The sequence below is a fragment of the Micromys minutus genome, assembly GCF_963924665.1.
Source record: "Micromys minutus genome assembly, chromosome: 4".
NCBI lineage: Eukaryota > Metazoa > Chordata > Mammalia > Rodentia > Muridae > Micromys > Micromys minutus.
The window spans coordinates 69,228,872-69,240,725 of NC_137973.1; positions in this window are offsets into that span (position 1 = coordinate 69,228,872).

Sequence of the window (11,854 nt, forward strand, 5' to 3'; positions counted from 1 at the left end):
GTGTGTGTGTGTGTGTGTGTGTGTGTGTCCTTATACATGCCTAGATGCACATCCACTTCCAAGGGTTCTAATTACATATTATAAAACCCAATCTAAATCACTCATACAGATGGTACTGTTAGCTACTGCATATATATGTATATAATCAAAGGTAGCAGAGAGGCATCTAGACATTGTCCCCCCCACCCCGCCCCAAGGTTTCCTATATAGAACATACCTAAAATACGGTATGAAAGTACTTTTTGTGATGTTCTTTGCTGTCATTCAGCTTCTGTTTCATTTGACCAGGAATTGTGCTCAAGGGACTGCTAGTGGTCACACAGGCTGTTCTGACTTCTGAGCATCTTTATTTCTTGTCCCTGACTGTGGCCCTAGATGATCATAACTGTGATACACAGTGGGACATATAGGTTTACATAGTTTTTTCTCTCCCACTTTTCCAAGCTGGGAGAGGCTTTATCTATGTATGTATGTATGTATGTATGTATTTATTTATTTATTTATTTATTACTTATTTAATAAAATGGTGTCATTTTACCTGACATACTTCCTGTTCACTGCCCATGCTCACTTACCAGACCATCCCCCATGTCTACCTCCAGGTCTGGGCATAGGGGTATTTAGGCAAACCAAGGTTTTTCCTTCTCTTCTTGTCTCTGTCGTGGTGATTTTTCTTGTTGCTGTCATAAAATCTTCAGACTAAGAGCAACGGAAGAAGGGACTGATTTTGGCAAAGAGCTCAAGGGTGCAGTTTGCCAGCGAGTGGCAGCGAGTCTTAGTGGCAGGAGCCTGGAGCAGCTGGTGATGTGGCATCCACAGTCAGGAAGCAGGGAGTGACCAGTCCTCATGCTCAGACAGCTTTCTTCCTTTTGTTTCCAGTACAGAAAACCAGAAAAGGGCGCTGCCACCTTCTATGATGGAGTTTTCTACCTGAATTAAACCAGTCGAGACAACTCCTCTCATACATGGTTAGACGCTAACCTAATCTAAATCCCTCATGGCTGTGTATGGAAACATGTCTCCTAGATGCTTCTGGATTCTGTAAGGTTGACAATCAGCCACCATCACAAGCACCTTTCGAGTTCCTTGTTCTCGAAAGTCAGCAGACTGGAGTTCATCTCTGACCTCAGTCTGGCTAGACCACACTGTAGACTCTGGTCTCTCTCTGTTTCTCTCCCTAAGGCTGAATGCTCTTTCTACTGTTAGAGCATTTTCAAGCCAGCTGCAGGCAGTGATAAGAAACCAAAAAATCCCAAGTTTATCTATTTATCCTTTATGGCTATGAACTTGTGGGTTCCCCTCACTTGCAAGGACCTGAGAGTTGTCGGGTGGCAAGCACATTGGAAATGCTAGCTCCTAAACACAGCGTGGGGATCGGCAGCCTTTACATTCAAGGAAAATTAACAAGATGCCGGAAACGTTGGGCACTGGAACACAGAGCGGTTTTGAAAGCATTGATTGCAGGGCTGTAAGAACAGCGTGGCTGTGGTGCTGATGCAGGGGGAGAGGGCAGATGGGAAACGCAGATGTGAGAAAGGAGGGATGTAAGAAGATACTTACGGCAAAGAAATTAAAAGCACAGAAGAGAATTGAGAGGGGGAGAAGAGAGAAAGAGGGGGAGACAGAGAGGACGAGAGAGGGGACAGGAAGAGAAAACAATGACATTCAGAAAATAGCACTGAAAGCAAACCAGAAGAATCTGGAACTGGGAGCATGCATGCATAGGAATGTATGGGTATATCCAAAGAAGATGAGGCAAGGAGACGCTTTTTGTATATGTTTCTTTTTAAAAGGCCTGGTTGAGTATCTCGGGCTGGTGTTGAACTCGGTTCTCTTTCCTCAGCTTCCTGAGCCCCAGGATAAGCATGCAGGCAAGAAAATAAAAACAAGGATTGCATTGCCTGTGTGTGCGCACGTGCACACGTAGGTGGTGGGGGGTGTGGTGTCTATGTCCGTGGATTTGAAGGAATGCGCATGCATCTGTGTGGGTGCATAGGCAGAGACCGGAGCTTGATCTTGGTAATGATTTGACGGCTTGTCCACTTTATTTATTTAGGCGAGTGTGCTCAGTGAAACAGCTCGCTGATAAGCCTAGTCTTGTTCTGGTACTCACGATGAACCAACTCCGAGGCCCCATGAGACAATTTTGGAACCATTTTTTAAACATTTCTTTGTTCCATGATCAATAACAAAAGTACTGTCTATTGGAGGATGAACAGGCCATTGCTGGACAGATTCTTTTGTAGAAATACTTGTGGTACAAGGCTGAGGAAACCTCCATGAAAGCTCTGGAAGACTTTACTGTCATTGCTATTACCAGGCAACTTCATGTAAGAACATTTCTTCCCAACTTCCGGTTCTAGTTTCTTTTTAAAAGTAGAGATGACACAAGTAACTCCATTTTGATGCCCGAGACTTTTACACCTTTTCACGAGTTTACTATAGATGCTTTTCTTTTTATGGCCACCTCTGACCCGAATAGGCCTGAATAGATGCTAAGAGCATGACCTGTATCCAAGTGCCAAGCTGGCAGTGGAGACAGACAAATGACAGCTGAGAGACAGGGGGGTCTCAGAATGATTGTTAAGAGGCGAGCATCTGACGGAGTAACAGACTGTTGGATGATATGGACGTGCATTCTTAGTGCCTGGCATCCTCTGGCCATCGACTGAGGAAGCCCAGCACGGAACACATAAGCTAATTGGCAAGTGCTTACCACCTGATGGGTGCAGGCTCAGGGCTTCCCACACAAGGTTTTATTTAACATACCTGTTTATAGTAGTGTCACGAGGGGTCCTGGGGGCAGCAGGGTTCTGAGATGGCCTCTTTGGTTGCTGCCACCCTAACCTCTGTACAAGGTTGGACTGGAGACTGGCTTTGAGCAAGTAGATTAGGAAAAGATGACAGAGCAGACACTCTTCACTAGATTGCATTCTAGGCCAGTCTCCTGAAGTTCTTTTCTTTAAGACTTGCTGTGAGAGCCACCCCAGAGGAAAGTCTGGGGCAGTCACAGGACTGTGCCCTGTCCTTGCAGGTGTCCTGCAGAATCCGAGAGCGGGTGCTGAAGGGGAGGAGGCTCTTAGCCACTTTCCTCCTTTGAGTGGGATGACATAGAGAAGGCTGCGACACAAGCAGAGTGTGTCTAGCAGAAGTTACGCCCGCCTTGCACACCAGCCCTCGTCCTTTCTGTCTTGAATGGGTTGTGCAAATGTTTCTAGAGCTTGTGGGTGTGGTGTGGGTATTTGTCTCCTGGCTGCCCTTGAGGATTGTGAGAGTAATAAAAGATGTCTAAACTACCAGAGTCCTTTGAATTCACTTGAGTGGTAGTTCAAAACACTACCGCACATCATAATGCACATGACACCTAATGCAGCTTCAAAAGTCTCAGTTTTTGACAAACTCAGCCCAGTTTAAAAGTCCAAAGTCCCTTCTGAGAGTCAAGGCAACCTCCTGTTAAATGAAAAAAAAACAAACCATATACTTCCAACATACAACCACACACTGGAATATATATTACCATTCCAAAAGAAAGAAATGGGGACATAGGAAACATGGGACCAAGACAAGACTAAACACCAGCAAGAGCAAACATCAAATTCTGTAGCTCTATTTCTGATGTCAAAAAACTCCATCCCTCCAGCTTTGCTGTCTGTAAAGTGCATTTTCTTTTTGGAAAGGTTACTTTCTTCGAAAGAAGCTCTCCTTGGAAAATATCTCAAGGCTCTGGCACCGCTAACATCTCGGGGTCTCAGGTGCAACTCAGGCTTCACTTTTATTTCTTCACAAATTGTGGCTTTCAAGGTCTCTTGACCTCTAAGGGTCTTCATGTGGGAAATGCCCCTGCCTCAGCAGCTCTCCTTAACAGTAGAGGAAGATTTTACAACCCCTTTATTCTGTACTGAAGGACCCTAGGGGCTTTCTAAAGCCCTACACTCACCGCCTCGGTCAAGGCTAGGCTAAGTTCCATTCTCCACCCACAGTTCTTGGGAGCAGCAGGAACATTCTTTAAAAAACACAGAATGTGCTGACAGTCACCTGACCCTCTAGTCCCAGATAGAGTTTGAATGTGTATCATAATCTGCCCATGCCTGCTGCTAGCCAATAGATTCAAAGCTCAACATGCTTAGTTAAAAACTGTAGCCTTGCTGATGTAACCTGTATACCCTAAGACGTATAAAAACTGCTTGTTGTAGCCATTCAGGGGTTGCCTTCCAGTCACTCACCATGAGGTGCTGATTGAGGGTTGACCCTGATGGTCTGGAAAATAAACCTCTTGAGTTTGCATCAAACTCAAAGTTTTTTATTGAGTCTCACTTGGAAGGGGGGGGGGGGGCTCCCAGTAGTTAAGACTCACTTCGACTCTTACAGTAACTCTCTTGGCTCTGAAGCTAGATCCACTGCGAAGTCTGGTGCCTTATTTGCATAAACCTTGTGGCTGTTTCCATTTATCGATTTTTGTTGGTTGGGTCATGGGTTTTTATTCCTTTTCTTCTTCCTCCTCCTCCTCTTCTTCTTCTTCCTCCTCCTTCTCTTCCTCCTCCTCCTCTTCCTCCTCCTCCTCTTCCTCTTCTCCTCCTCCTCCTCCTCTCCTTCTCCTTCTCTCTCTCTCTCTCTCTCTCTCTCTCTCTCTCTCTCTCTCTCTCTCTATTCCAGCAGAAATTCTCTCAGGCTTTTCTTCTTCTCAGGCTGGGTGTGTCTTTCCCAGAGAGGACCACTCCCTCCATTACAGTTCAGATCCATAATCTTCTCATCTCTTTCAGAGAAAGTCATGGCTCCAGCTTAAATTTCCTGGTCTGACTTTTCTCTTCAATATATATATTATCCCCACTTTTCTCATTATAGACCAGTGTTAGAGTGATAGTTACTAACAACTCAGTGGAGTTAGTATTGTCTGTCTTGAAATTTCTGCCAAAGAAATAGTTAGTCTATTACTTTAAAATTGGCCTCAGGTAAGATCTCAGACAAGAGCAGAAAGCAACCACATTCCTGGTCAAAATTATCACAAGAACGGTCTTTAGGTTAGTCACTAACAATGTTCTCTTCAGAAACCCATCTTCCAAGTTTCTACTAGGATGACCTCTGTTTACAGCATTCAAATGCTTTTCGAAAGTCCCAATGTCCTGCATAATACCCCCCCTCAAAAAAAACTTGTTCATGTTTTGTTTTTTTTTTTTTTTTTAAGTAATTGGTTTCTTCCTGGTAACAAGTTCTGTGTTGGTTACTTTTCTGTTGCTATGACAAAATATCATGACCAAGGCAACTTATAGAATGAAGGGTTTCTTTCAGTTTTCAGTTCCAGAGGATGGAGTCCATGATGGAGGAGCAGAAGTTGGCAGCAGGGTAAATGACACATGGCTAGAAGAGCAAGTGAGAGCTCACATTTGATCCACAGTCAGCAAGGAGAAGTGATGGGTGAGTCTGAATCAAGGCTCGGTGACCTTTTCCATGTTAAGGACCAAAGAATGCATATTTCACATCTGTGGCTTACACAGTCTCTGTCACAAGTCTACCTTCCCATGATAGCATGAAATCAGAGATAAGAAAAGGACGGATGTTCATGCCTATGTTCCCAGAAGCCTTTATTAGTGAATAGGTGGTGAGTGACTTTAGTCTGGGAAAGCTGGTTTTCTAGTTTCCCTGTCTAGATAATTTCCCTTACTATTTCTCAGAGATCCTGGGCATCACATAGAGGACAGGCAAAGGAACAGACAGGATGCGTAGTCCTCATCTCACTCCCAGTCAAAGCAGCTCTCCACAGGCGTGCTTCTGAGTTAAGGTCATTTGGTAAGTTTCGACTGAATCACTCATGAAGAAATACCTGCTCTGCAGTGTCTCCTTGAGAACTGTGTGTTTCCAGGTGGCACCAATCACTCCCATTCTCTTGACCTTCTGCTGCCTTCTCTGCCTGTTAGCATACTCTGATAACATGATATGAGTCACCTCCTCCTATCCAAGTTCCTCTCTGTTTTAGCTCTTCATACCTGGCTTCCTTACTGTTTTCTCTGTTTAGATATTCTTGGAAATCAACATGTCCAGATCATAGCTCAGTACATTTTCTCCAAAGCTTGGCTCCAGTTCCCACTCAAACCCCAAGCTCCTCATTTCTTCTTCACTGAGAGATAGTTACCAGGTCTGACGGATCACATCTTGTGAGTACATGCTCTCTTCTATCCTCTCCTCTGCTTCGTCCCATAACCTAAACTCAGGCCTCCATTGTTATGAATCTAAGCTATTCTTAGGAGAAAAGCAGAGACAGAAAAGTGGGCCACATTGCCTTCTCAACCCAGGAGAAAAATCTCTCTAAGAGCTGGACACACACCATCACCTCAGTCACTTAATTATGGTCCTTCATTCTCCATCCAAGCCAGATGAGAAGTTTCTCACCCTGGAATTAATACCACAGTGTTCATAGTTAATCCACTGTTTAGATAGATACGATACAGCTATGTCTGTTGGCTAACATGGTTGGATCTAATAATCTTCCATGGTTAAGTGAAAGTTTTTCTGGCCTCACCTAAGGCATCCTCTGGCACGAGTGTTCATTTGGTGGTCCAGCAGCTGTGTGTCTCCATATATAGTCTAGGACAAAATCATGAACTTATACACTTATTTTTAAAACTGTGACTTTTTTGGTAACTTGATTGCATGATTTTCTTTTTTTTTAAACTTTATTTTAAAAAACAAAGATAAAAGAAAAAAATTAAACATTTTTGCATAAATATATACAAATACAATTGTGTCAGTGCTTGGCTTTTTTTCTTCTTTTTTTTAAGGTTTGATACTCTGCATTAAGGTCTTACTATTTACAATGAGCAAAAAGTACGTGTAAAACAGGGTGTAACCCGGAATTAGTCAACATGTTCTTGGTGTGTAAGGATTGAGCATGACATTTTTTTTTGTTTCTTTTCTTTTGTTTTGTTTTCTTTTTTTTTTTTCTTGAACTTCACACAGTCTGTGAGTTGTTTCTGGGGCAGTTCGAGCCTCTGGGGTTAGCATCCCACTATCAGTGACTGCATATTATGTCTGTTCTTTTGTGACTGGGTTATCTCACTCAGGATGATATTCTCTAGATGCAGCCATTTTCTTAAGAATTTGATTAAGTCATTGTTTCTGATGGCTGAGTAGTATTCCATTGTGTAAATGTACCACAAGTTTTGTATCCATTCATCTACTGAAGGACATCTGGGTTCTTTCCAGCTTCTGGCTATTATAAATAGAGCTGCTATGAACATTGTGGTGCGTGTATCTTTGTTGTATATTGGAGTGTCTCTGGGGTATATGCCCAGAAGTGGAATAGCTGGATCTTCAGGTAGTACTATGTCCAATTTTCTGAGGAATCTCCAGACTGATTTCCAGAGTGGTTGTATCAGTTTACAACCCCACCAACAGTGGAGAAGTGTTCCTCTTTCTCTGAAACCTCGCCAGCATCTGCTGTCATCTGAGTTTTGGATCTTGGCCAATCTGACTGGTGTGAGGTGAAATCTCAGGGTTGTTTTGATTTGCATTTCCCTGATGGCTAATGATGTCAAGCACTTTCTTAGATGCTTCTCAGCCATTCGATATTCCTCAACTGAGAACTTTTTGTTTAGCTCTGTACCCCATTTTTAATAGGGTTGTTTGATTCTCTGGTGTCTAGCTTTTTGAGTTCTTTGTATACCTTGGATATTAGGCCTCTATCTGATGTGGAGTTGGTAAAGATCTTTTCCCATTCTGTTGGCTGCTGTTTTGTTTTCTTGACAATGTCCTCAGCCTTACAGAAACTTGATTGCATGATTTTCAAGTGTAACTTCAAAGATGACAATGTTATTTGCTATACCAAAAACATGGATGCAGTAAATCACAGTACACACACACGCACACGCACACACACACACACAGAAGCTTATCTGGTACATCATACACATTTTGTCTGTTTAAGTTTTATATTTTAATGAAACACCACTTATGTTTAGGTAAGCATGTGCAAGAAATATTCAATAGATGTGTTTTCTCCTCTTGTTGTTTTAGTGACTATGCAAAGAGACTTCATTGAGACTTTTATATACATCATGTTTTGATCTGATTTGCTCTCCACTTCTCTCCATATCCCAACCCTCTTCTTTCCTCATCCCTCCTTCTGGTTTCATGTCACATACATCCCATGACTCTATGTTGTCCCCAGTTCCCCCTTTAGACCTTGTGCCCTCCTCTTAGCTCCTTTCATAAAGGTGCATTTGCTGCTATGTTACTTTGCAGAGCTGTGCGGTACCCATGCACACTGTGAAAGACTTGGCCAGTCTCCTACTGTCAGGCATTTAGAGTTTTTCCCTAAGTTCTTATTGTTACAAATAGTTATAACAGATATTCACAGAGGTGTGTTTTTAAGCATGTGTGTGTGTGCTCACATGTGCATGTTGATTCTCATGTGCCATGGCAGATTCATGGAGATCAGAGGACATTTGGAAATTTGTTCTCTTCTTCCATCATGGGTTTCAGAGACCAAACTCAGGTTTTTAGGGCTTCGAGGCAAATGCTTTTACCCACCAGGCTAACTTGCTGATCCAAATTGACACATTTTTTTTTTTTTTTTTTGCAACAAATTTTCAAAAAGTTCACTATTTTTCTATTACAGGATAGGCACACTTAAATGAATTTATAGTTTTTAAAGATGCGTTTATTTTTATATGCATTGGTTTTTTGTTTTGTTTTGTTTTGGGTTTTTTTTTTTTTTTTTTTTTTTTTTGGCCTGCATATACATCTGTATGAGGACATCACAGGCCCTGGAACTCGAGTTACAGAAAGTTGTGAGCAGCCATGTAGGTGCTGGGAGTTGAACCCAGATCTTCTGGAAGAGCAGCCAGTGCTCTTAACTGCTGAGCCATCTCTCCAGCCCCTTGAATTCATATTTTAAAATTGTTCTCTAGGAAGATTGAACAGGGCATTGATGTCGGAGTCTTTCTACAACTTTAGCAAAATGTATCTGCACACATATCCTTCATCTCTCTCAGCAGGGAACTGATTCCCTGAAAGGTCCAGTCCTGTGATGAAGAAGCCGTGTCTGGACCGAAAAGCCTGACATTTGCTTTTTCTAGGCAGTAGTGAAATCTGAGAGAGGCAGGGAGGGAGGTTCTCAGTTTACCTCCTTCTCCATGCCTGATGGCTGACTGTCATGATTTCCATTCCCACAACCCCTGATTTTATTTTATTTTTATTGGAAAGCATTTTGTTTGATTCTAATTTGGAAGATCTTTTTAATTGGCTGATACCCCACATCATTACTTTATATCCCTAGCTGAAAAATGACATTAAAAAAAATCCATTACCCTGAAAACCCCTCCGGTCTTGAGATTAGTTCTCACCCCCACGGTGGATCATCACGGCTGCGGCTTCCTAAGGGATTACTCACAGAAGCAAGAACAGTCACTCTGCATGGAAAGATTGAGAGCCGCTAGTCCACTGAACCTAATTTAGAAGCAACCTGCGAGCAGTAGTTAGCGACTAATGAAGGTTAACCGAGCCCTCCCTGGAGACCGTTCTCCCAGTCTATCTATAACTGCAAAGACTTTCTTTTACATTTGTTACACCCAGGGGACCAGAAAGGAGAATAAAGACCAAAGGGGGAGAATAGTCAGCTGCTCTCTTGCTACATTCTCCTGCCCTACTTAGAAAGACAGCAACATTTTCCGACCAGCTCCCTAGATTAGAGCTCCATCCTATGATAATTATCATCCACAATTTATTTAGCTGTTGAATGTCAGACTGATGCAGGAGTATATTGAGCTGAGAATATTTTAGGTAAATTCCCATGTTAAATTTTTTTTTTTGTGGTGCATGAGTTGGCACAATAGTATTCAGATTCCACAACTCTGTGTGAATTTGTGATGCATGTGTGTATGTGTGTGCACATGTACACAATAATATGTGTGAATGGCGGTGACATATGGTGCTAACTAAGTGTATGGAAGTCAGATGGTAACTTCATGTATGGCTACCTTGTTTGAAACATGATCTGTTGTTGTTGACCACTGTGTTTGCCGTGCTAGCTAGCTTTCAAACTTCTTTCTTCTGTCTTAACCTCCCATCTTGTCCCCTGAGGACTGAGATTACAGAAACACACTGCTGCAGCACCCAACTTTACATTGATTCTGAGTATTCAGACTCAGGTCCCCATCGTTGAATGGCAAGCACTTACCCATGGACACATCTCCCCAGTTCCAACATTAACGATCTCAACAAATCTCTGTCTCTGACTAAGTTCATTTACATTAGAAACGTTTGTGTCTTTCATAAAAGCATAACAACTAGGATATAAGAAAAAAATACAACTGAAGTACAAGGAAGACAGTCAACATTGAAACTGGAGCCTTATAGCCCATAGGTTAACTAGTTTTAGGGGAATAAAAGACAATGCCCAGAAGGAGAGTTTGCTACAGGGAGTGGTACCTCACAGTTCTGACACGTGAGGTGAGAGGGTACTTGAAGGTGTTCGCCTGTGGAAGGCTGGGTGATAGAAGTGAGATGCTGTGGTGGCCTGTGTGAGAACGGTCCTCACAGCCTCACAGATGTGAATACTTGTTCCTTAGTTGGTAGAACTGTTTGAAAAGATTAGGAGGTGTGGCTTTGTTGGAAGAGGTCTGTCCCTGGGGGTGGGCTTTGAGATCTTAAAACCTCTACTTTTTCGTTAGCTTGCTCTTTGTCTCAGACTTGTAGGTCAAGATGTAAACTCTCGGTTACTGTTCCAGCTCCATGTCTGCCCACTGCTGCCAGGCCTCCTTCCATGACGGTCGCATCCTCTGGAGCTGTGAGCCCCCAATTAAGTGCCTCCAACTTAATTTTTAAAAATAAATTGCCTTTGTCATGGGGTCTTATCACTACAATAAAAAATGGTAACTAAGACAGAAGCTGGCACCTGTGACAGGCCTAGTCGTGTTGGTTTTTGGAGGAATGTGGAAAGCTTTGGAAGTTTGGACTAGGAGCACAGTTGGATGCTGTGAGCAGGTCTTGATGGGTCATCCTAGTGGGAGCTTGAACAGCAATAGTAATGACAGCAATGTGAACTATGCAGTGCCAACTCAACAGGTTTCCCAGGGAAGCAATATTACCAACAGGGCTAGAGACTATTTATTTGTTTGTTTATTTTGCAAAGAAAGTGGCTGCTTTTTGCCCCTGTCCAAAGAATCTGTCCAAGGCTAAAGTGAAAAGTCTTGGACTATTTTGTTAGCAGAGGAGATTTTAAGATAGCCTAGCACTGACTCTGTCATGTGATTGTTAGTAATCACTCATATACGCGTCTACAGCAAAAATGAGCAAGCCTAGAAAGAAAAAAAAAAAGAAGCACAAAATGTACAGTTTGGGGAGAAGAAAAGGACATCAAAAAATGTAATCTTGAAGCCAAGGCTTGTGCCGAAAGAGATAAGGAGTCCGGTGTGAAACAGAATAAAGGAAGTGCAGCTTCCTGTTTTGCTGGAAGTTTTACTTGATCTTCTATAAATTTTCACAGTTACTGTGAGTTCATGAGTGGAACGGCTATGTCATGTCCAGAAAAGAGTATTTCGAGGCACTCTGCCTCATCCTATGGCTTTCATAATCTTTCTGTCCTGTCTTCCATGATATTCTCCGGGCCTTAGGTGGGCGGGGTGGGGGTTGATCAGTTATTTATTCTCAGCATTGTGGCCAATTGTGGGTCTCTGATCATTGCAAAAAGTGGAAATTCCTTGATCAAGGTTATGAGTGACACAAATCTATGGTAATAATATGAAAAAGGGGCACACATGTTGTGTCTTTATACCACAGAGAATGGACAGCTCTCTAAAGCCATTGTTAATGCCAGTCATAAAGGCAGAACCTTCACAGAGAATCACTTCTCAGAGGTTTC